Below are 9637 nucleotides of genomic sequence, written 5' to 3' on the forward strand. Positions count from 1 at the left end.
CTGTCTGTGCTCTCCTCTAGGATTGTGATGGATCCCTGTCTCACATTGAGGTCTTTCATCCATTTTGAGTTTATCCTTGTGTATTATATAATAGAATATTCCAGTTTTATTCTGCATGTAGCTGTCCAATTTTCCCAGCACCATTTATTGAAGAGACTGTCTTTTTCCCATTGGATATTTTTTTTCTGATTTGTTGATTAGTTGACCATAGAGCTGATAATCCATTTTGGGGGTCTCTATTTTGTTTCACTGATCTAAGTGTCATTTTTGTGCCAGTACCATGCTGTCTTGATAATCACAACTTTGTAATATAGCTTCAAGTCTACGATTGTGATGGCATTAGCTTTGGTTTAGTTTTTCAACATTTCCCTGATAATTTGTAGTCTTTTCTAGTTCCATACAAATTTTACATTTGTTTGTTCCAGCTCTGTGCAAAGTATAGATGGTATTTTGATAGGGATTGCCTTGAATGTGTAGATTGCTTTTGGTAGCATAGATATTTTTTTTAATTTATTTTTTATTTTTTTTTATTTTTAGTGTAACAGTATTCATTATTCTTGCAGCATGGACATTTTAAACTATATATATATATATATTTAAACTTTTTATTTTTTTTTAAGTTTTTAAAAAGATTTTATTTATTTATTTGACAAACAGAGGTCACAAGTAGGCAAAGAGGCAGGCAGAGAGAGAGGAGGAAGCAGGCTCCCTGCTAAGCAGACAGCCCAATGTGGGGCTTGATTCCAGGACCCTGAGATCATGACCTGAGCCAAAAGCAGAGGCTTAACCCACTGAGCCACCCAGACACCCCTAAACAATATTTGTTCTTCTACTCCATGAGCATAGAATGTTTTTCCATCTCTTTGTGTCTTCCTCAATTTCTTTCATAAGGATTCTGTAGTTTCTAGATTACATCTTTGGTTAGTGTATTCCTATATATCTTATGGGTTTGGGTGCAATCGTAAATGAGATTGATTCCTTAATTTCCCTTTCTTCAGTCATGCTGTTAGTGTATAGAAATGCAACTGATTTCTGTGCATGGATTTTGTAACCCACCACATTGCTGAATTGCTAGAATGAGTTCTAGCAATTTTGGGGTGGAGTCTTTTGGGTTTTTCACAGGAAGTGTTATGTCATCTGTGAAGAGTGAGAGTTTAACTTCTTTGTAAATTTGAATGCTTTTTATTTCTTTTTGTTTTCTGATTGTTTAGGCTAGGACTTCTAGTACTATGTTGAAAAACAGTTAAGAGTGGGCATCCCTGTTATGTTCCTGACCTTATGAGTAAAGTTCTCAGTTTTTCCCCATTGGGATGATATTTGCTGTTCACTTTTTATTGGTAGGTTTTACGATATTGAGGTATGTTTCTTCTATCCTTACACTGTGAAGAGTTTTACTGAAGAAATGATGCCGTATTTTCTCAAATGCTTTTTCTGCCTCAATTGAGAGGATCATGTGGCTCTTGTTTTTTCCTTTAGTAATTTGACTGATTTTCAAATGTTGAACCACCCTTTCATCCCAGGAATAAATCTCACTTGGACTTGGTGAATAATCCCTTTCATGTCCTGTTGGATCCTATTGGCTAGTACCTTGGTGAGTATTTAGGCACCCATTTTCATCAGGGATAATGGTCAACACTCCTTTTTGATGGGGTCTTTGTCAGGTTTTGGGATCAAGGTAATGCTAGCCTCATAGAACAAGTTTAATAACTTTCGTTTCATTCCTATTTTTTAAAACAGCTTCAGAAGAATAGGTACTCTTTCTTCTTTAAATGTTTAGTAGAATTCCAGTGGGAATCCATCTGACCCTGGACTCTTATTTGGTAGGACATTTCTGATTACCACTTCAATTTCCTTGCTGGCTATTTGTCAGTTCAGATTTTCTATTTCTTTCTGTTTCAGTTTTGGGAGTTTATGAGTTTCCAGGAATGCATCCATTTCTTCCAGATTGTTTTTTGCTTGTTGCTCATAACATGTCCTTAAAACTATCTGTATGTCCTTGGTACTGGTCGTGATCTTTCCCCTTTCATTCATGATTTTATTTACTTGGGTTCTTTACTTTTTCTTTTTGATAAGTCTGGCCAGAAGCTTATTGATCTTAATAATTCTTTCCAAGAAAGAGCTTTTAGTTGCTTGCTTTTTTTTTTTTTTTAAATCAGTTCTACTCTTTTTCTGGTTGTATTTCATTGATTTCTGCTCTAATCCTTATCATTTCTTTTCTGCTTGGTTTAGGCTTTATTTGCTGTTCTTTCTCCATGTCCTTTTTTTTTTTTTAAGATTTTATTTATTTATTTATTTGACAGAGAGAGAGATCACAAGTAGGCAGATAGACAGGCAGAGAGATAGGGGGAAGCAGGCTCCCTGCTGAGCAGACAGCCCAATGTGGGGCTCAATCCCAGGACCCTGAGATCATGACCTGAGCTGAAGGCAGCAGCTTAATCCACTGAGCCAGCCAGATGCCCCTCTCCGTGTCCTTTATGTGTAAGGTTAGCTTGTGCATTTGGGATTTTTCTAATTTTTTGAGAGAGGCTTGAATGGCTATGTACTTTCTGCTTTTCTGTGTCCCAAAGGTTTTGAACAGTTGAATTTTTAAAAATTATGTCTTTTGTCTCCATGAATTTTTATTTTTCCTTTAATTTCCTGGTTGACCATTCTTTTTTTTTTTTTTTTTTTTTTATTTCCAGCATAACAGTATTCATTATTTTTGCACCACACCCCGTGCTCCACAAGAGGATATTTGGAATGAACTCAAACACTTGGAGGTTAAAGAGCATGCTAATAAAGAATGGTCAACCAGGAAAAAGCCTGGTTGACCATTCTTTATCAGCATGCTCTTTAACCTCCAAGTGTTTGAGTTCATTCCAAATATCCTCTTGTGTTTGAGTTCAAGTTTCAAAGCATTGTGGTTTGAAAATATGCAGGGAATAATCCCCATCTTTTGGTATCTGTGCAGACCAGATTTTTGACCCAATTTGTGATCTATTCTAGAGATGTTCCATGTACACACTAGAAGAAAAAACTATTCTGTTGTTTTAGATGGAATGTTCTGTATATGTATATAAAGTCCAGCTGGTCCAACGTGTCAATCAAAGCTCTTGTTTCTTTGTTGATCTTCTACTTAGATGATCTGTCCATTGCTGTAAGTGGAATATTGAGATCTCCTACTATTAATGTATTATAACCAATGTGTTTCTTTATTTTGGTTATTAATTGATGTATATAATTGGCTGCTCCCATGATGGAAGCATAGATATTTACAATTGTTAGATCTGTGGGTAGACCCTTTAAGTGTATTGTATTCCTCTTCATCACTTATTACAGTCTTTGTTTTAAAAACAAAACAAATCATATTTATCTAATATGAGGATTGCTACCCCAGCTTTCTTCTGAGGTCTACTAGCATGGTTAATTTTTCTCCACCCTCTCACTTTCAATCTGGAGGTGTCTTTATGTCTAACACGAGTCTCTTATAGACTGCATATGGATGGGTCATGCTTTTTTTTTTTTAATCTAATCTGATACCCTATGTCTTTTGATTGGAACATTTGGCACATTTACATTCAGAGTAACTGTTGAAAGATATGAGTTTAGTGCTATTGTACTGCCTGTAAAATCCCTGTTTCTGTAGATAGTTTGTTTCTGGTTTATATTACTCTTGGACTCTCTCTTTGCTTACAGGATCCCCTTAGGATTTCTTGCAGGGGAGTGCGTTACTTACCTCGACTCTTAGTTTGTCAGGGACGGTAACCGGGACGCAGTGTCTGCTCCTGTCGCCTGTGCCTGCTAATCTGTAGCCATCATGCATGAGTGTATCTCCATCCACATCGGCCAGGATGGTGTCCAGATCGGCAATGCCTGCTGGGAGCTCTATTGCCTGGAGCACGGCGTTCAGCCCTATGGCCAGATGCCAAGTGACAAGACCATTGGGGGAGACGACTCCTTCAACACCTTCTTCAGTGAGACGGGCGCTGGCAAGCATGTGCCCCAGGCTGTGTTAGTAGACCTAGAACCCATAGTCATTGATGAAGTTCACACTGGCACCTACCACCAGCTCTTCCACCCTGAGCAGCTCATCACAGGCAAGGGAGATGCTGCCAACAACTACGCCCGAGGGCACTACACCATTGGCAAGGAGATCATTGACCTTGTCTTGGACCGAATTCGGAAGCTGGTTGACCAGTGCACAGGTCTTCAGGGCTTCTTGGTTTTCCATAGCTTTGGAGGGGGAACTGGTTCTGGGTTCACCCCCCTGCTGATGGAATGTCTCTCTGTCGATTATGGCAAGAAGTCCAAGCTGGAGTTCTCCACAGCTGTAGTTGAGCCCTATAACTCTATCCCCACTACCCACATCACCCTGGAGCACTCTTATTGTGCCTTCATGGTACACAATGAGGCCGTATATGACATCTGTCATAGAAACCTCGATATCGAACGACCAACCTACAACCTTAACCGCCTTATTAGCCAGATTGTGTCCTCCATCACCACTTCCCTCAGATTTGATGGAGCCCTGAATGTTGATCTGACATAATTCCAGACCAACCTTGTGCCCTATCCCTGTATCCACTTCCCTCTGGCCACCTATGCCCCCGTCATCTCTGCTGAGAAAACCTACCATGAACAGCTTTCTGTAGCAGAGATCACCAATGCATGCTTTGAGCCAGCCAACCAGATGGTGAAATGTGACCCTCGCCATGGTAAATACAATGGCTTGCTGCCTGTTGTACCGTGGTGATGTGGTTCCCAAAGATGTCAATGCCGCCATTGCCACCATCAAGACCAAGCACAGCATCCAGTTTGTGGACTGGTGCTCCACTGGTTTCAAAGTGGGCATTAATTACTAGCCTCCCACTGTGGTGCCCAGTGGAGACCTGGCCAAAGTCCAGCAAGCTGTGTGCATGCTGAGCAACACCACAGCCATCGCTGAGGCCTGGGCTCGCCTGGACCTCAAGTTTGGCATGATGTATGCCAAGCGTGCCTTTGTTCACTGGTATGTGGGGGAGGGCATGGAGGAAGGAGAGTTTTCTGAGGCCCGTGAGGACATGGCTGCCCTTGAGAAGGATTATGAGGAGGTTGGTGTGGATTCTGTTGAAGGAGAGGGTGAAGAAGAAGGAGAGGAATACTAATTACCATTCCTTTCAGCCCTGCAGCATGTCACACTCAGAACTTAAGCTTTAATATTAGCTGACAGGCATTAAAGATTTCTGGTTAGATTGTCTTCACTTTTAACTGTGATCATGTCTTTTCCATATGTACCTGTTGCATTTCTCCATCATGTCTCAGAGTAAAGGCTTTAAGAAAGAAAAAAAAAAAATTTCTTGCAGAGATGGCTTGGTGGTCACATATTCTTTCAGTTTCTATCTGTCATGGAAGTTCTTTACCTCCTTCTATTTTAAATGACAGCCTTGCTGGATAAAGTAGTCATGGCTGCATGTTCTTCTCATTTGGTATCCTGAAGATATGCCAGCCTTTTCTGGCCTGCCAGGTCTCTGTGGATAGGGCTGATGTTAGTCTGATATTCCTCTCTCTGTAGGTTAGGAGATTCTTGTGTCAAGTTGCTTTCAAGCTTTTCTCTTTGTCTCTGAAGTTTGAAAACTTCAGTATTATATGCCAGGGTATTCATCTATTTTCATTGTTTATGGGAGGAGTCTTCTCTACCTCTTGGACATGAATGCTTGTTTCCTTCCCCAGCTTAGCAAAGTTCTCAACTATGATTTGCTCAAATATACTTTCTGGCCCTCTTTCTCACTTCACCCTCACACCAAACATTCTGATATTTTTACATTTTATCACATCACTAATTTCTCAAAACCTCTCTTCTTGGGTTATTAGTTGTTTTTCTCTCTTTTCCTTAACTCCCTTCCTTTTTTCAGCCTGTTTTCTAGATCAATTACTCTATCTTCTGCCTCATTTACACTAGCTGGTAGAGAATCCAATTTAGACTGCACCTCATTTTCAAGTTTGGCCTGGTTAGATCCTCTTTCTGCACTAAGAGATTTTCTAATGTCTTTTGTGCTTTTCTAAAGCCCAGCTACTCCCTCCCCCCTCCATTTATCTTCTGTTATCTTCCCTCAGATTTCCTTCTCTGTACTTCCTACCTTGAAAAAAGGGGTTGCTTTTCTATTTGTAGAGTTCCAAATATTTTTTTTTCTTATATCTCAGGCTGAGTTCATGGGTGCTCAGAATGGTTTGATAGTTATCTAGGGACCAGATGAAAAAGGTCCTCTACTCTTCCACCATCTTGCCTCCTCCTGCTCCTGTGTTTTATCTCAGATGCACCAACTGGTTTTCAAAACTCCAAATTTTATGAACCTATGCTGATCCTCTGCAGGAGAGTATTGCCATGCTCTTGCCATGCTCAAGTTTATCCTAGTAGGTCAGTTGCACAAATCTGCATGGGTTTCAGTTCATGGTATATTGCAGCTCAAAGCCAGTTTCTGTGGGCGCTGGGGTGGCTCAGTTGGTTAAGCATCCAACTCTTGGTTTTGGCTCAGGTCATGATATCAACATCATGAGATTGAGTCCCACATTCAGGATCTGTTCTCAGTGTGGAGTTTGCTTGAGATTCTCTCCCTCTGCCCTTCTCCTCACTCATGCTCTCTCTCTCTCTTTCTCAGATAAATAAATAAAATCTTTTTTTTTTTTTTTTTTTTTTTTTTTTTTAAAGAAGCCAGTTTCCAGGTTACCTGCCCTGAGCAGGTGCCTCTGCTTCTTTGCTAATTAATGGAGCCACTCAATGCTCATTGACAGGTCTTTTGTCCCCTGAGAGACAGTGGCATATCTCCCAAATGCACTCCTAGAAGGGGAACAACTGTCTCTCCCAGGGTGACCCAGGGATCCTCAGTCCAAGCTGTCACTCCTAGGCCTCGGCTTTCCTTCTCCACAGGAGCACAGGAGCACAAGTTCCACCCTTGGATGGCATGGATTTATAAAACTTTAGTCTTTGAGCTCCACTGCTTATAAAACTTTAGATAACCAGCCCCTCTCATTTCCCAATCAATGGTTTTGGTGATGTGTTTTTCTCATGCAATCCACTATGTACTGCTTTCACTCTCTCTCACTTTCTCTTCCTTCTCTCTCCATAATCAGAGATCCCTCCCTTATGCAGCAGTCTTGATTATTTTCTCCCCCAAGTCATGTCTCTGCACCTCCTATGTTCCACAACATTGGCATCTTTTCTCCTAGTTGTACAGATTGTTTTCTCAGTCCTAATATTGATTTCTTGGGTGTTCAGCTGGTATTTGTCTAGCTGTGTTCAGTGGACAAGGCAAGCATAGGATCCCCCTACTACTCTGCCATCTTAAATCAGTCACCCAGTTCTTTATGAATTTTGGATACTAAACATTTATTAGATATGTCATTTGCAAATATCTTCTTCCATCCGATAGGTTTCCTTTTTTTTTTTTTTTAAGACTTCATTTATTTATTTGACAGAGTGCGAGATCACAAGTAGTCCAAGAGGCAGGCAGAGAGAGAAGAGAAAGCAGGCTCCCTGCCAAGCAGAGAGCCCAATGTGGGGCTTGGTTCCAGGACCCTAAGATGATGACCTGAGCCAAAGGCAGAGGATTAATGGGCTGAGCCACCCAGGTGCCCCCATGGGTTTCCTTTTAGCTTTATTAATTATTTCCTTCACTCTGCAGAGCATTTAATTTTGAAATATTTCCAAAAGTTTATTTTCCCTTTTATTTTCCTTGCTTCAGAAAACATATACAGAAAAAATGTTGCTATGACCAATGTCGAAGACATTACTGCCTGTGCTCTCAAATAAGGTTTTTATGGTTTCAGGTCTCACATTTAGCTCTTTCATCCGTTTGTCTTAAATTCCTTTTTTAGTTTAATCCACTTATATATGGTGAAAGAAACTAATCCATTTTCATCTCTTTGCATGTAGCTGATCAGTTTTCCCAACACCATTTATTGAAGAGACTGTCTTTTACCCATTCCATATTCTTCCATTTACCCATTCCATATTCCGGTTTATTGAAGATTAATTAACCATACAATTGAAGGTTTACTTCTGGGGTTTCTATTCTGTTGTAAATAGATTTGTTTCTTAATTTATCTTTCTGCTCTTTCATTTTTACATTAATGATGTATAGAAATACAACCAATTTCTTTATATTGATTTTGTATACTGTAACTTCACTAAATTCATTTAATAGGGCTAATTGTTTTACTGGTAGTCTCAAGGTTTTTCTACATATAGTATCATAACATCTGCAAAAAGTTAGTTTTTCTTCTTCCTTACCAATTTTGACACCTTTTATTTTTTTTAATTGATTGTTTTTGTCTGATTACTCTGTCCACGATTTCCCTTACTGTGTTGAATGAAAGTGAGAGTGGATATCCTTGTCTTGTTCTTGACCTTAGAGGAAAACCTTTCAGATATTCACTATTAACTATGAAGTTAGGTATGAATTTGGCAGATATGGTCTTTTTTATGTTGAGATATGTTCCTTCTATACTCATTTTGTTGCGAATTTTTGTCATGAATGTTATTGTTTTGTAAAATGTTTTTTCTGCATCTATTGAGAAGATTATATTGTTTTTATTTTTCATTTTGTTAATGTGGTGATCTATCCATTGATGTAAGTAGGTATTAAAGTCTCCTACTATTAGTGTATTACTCTGAATATCTCCCCTTTCTGTCTGCTTCATATATTTAGGTTCTCCCATGTTGGATGCATAAATATTTATAATTTTTATATCCTTTTGTTGGATTGATCTTTTTAGCATTAGGTACTTCCACTGTCTCCTCCTACAGTCTTTGTTTTAAAGTATATTTTGTCAGATTTGAGTACTGCTACCCCAGGTTTTTTTTTTTTACCACTATTTGCATGAAAAATCTTTTTTTTCATCTTTGCACTATCAGTCTATATGTATCTTTAGGTCTGAAGCGAATCTCTTTTAGGAAAAGGATAAATGGTTCTTGCTTTTATTTTTGAAATCCATTCATCCATCCTATGTCTTTTGATTGGAGCACTTAGTTTATTTACATTTAAGGTAATTATGGATAGGTACATACTTTTTGCCATTTTGTTAATTACCTTTCTGTTGTTTCTGTAGTTCTTCTCTGTTCCTTTCTCCTTCTCTTGCTCTCTTCCCTTGTGACTCACTGACTTTCTTTATTATTATGCTTGGATTGATTTCTCTTTATGTTTGTATATTAGTTATGGGTGTTCTGGTTTGTGGTTACCATGAGGATCATATATAACATTCTGTTTATATAACAATCATATTGTTGAGGTTTACTGAAATTTAAACGTAGTCTAAAAGCACTACATTTTACCCCTTCTATATTTATGTATATAATGTTATATTTAACATTTGAAAAAAATCTGTGCATCACTTAAAATATAATTTCTTTCATTTTTTTTAATTTTTTATTTTTTATAAACATATATTTATTACTTTCATCTTTAACCCTTATACTAGCTTTATATGTAATTGATCTAATACTTTTACTGTATGTGTGCTTTTACCATTGAGATCTTTCAGTTTCATTATTGTCTTACTTTTTGTTATGGTCTTTTTTTAATATAAAGAAGTTTCTCTCCCTCTCTTTCTCTCTTTAAAATATTTTATTTATTTGTATGTGTGTGAGAAAGCACACCAGGTGGGTAGCAGCAGGAAGAGCAAG

The 9637-nt window shown here is 38.4% G+C and overlaps 1 pseudogene; it reads left to right on the top strand.

Moving 5' to 3' along the window:
• Positions 1-3716: 3716 nt before the first annotated feature.
• LOC116594206 lies at positions 3717-5311 on the top strand (annotated as a pseudogene).
• Positions 5312-9637: the final 4326 nt, after the last annotated feature.

Source organism: Mustela erminea, chromosome 6, assembly GCF_009829155.1.
Source record: "Mustela erminea isolate mMusErm1 chromosome 6, mMusErm1.Pri, whole genome shotgun sequence".
Lineage (NCBI taxonomy): Eukaryota > Metazoa > Chordata > Mammalia > Carnivora > Mustelidae > Mustela > Mustela erminea.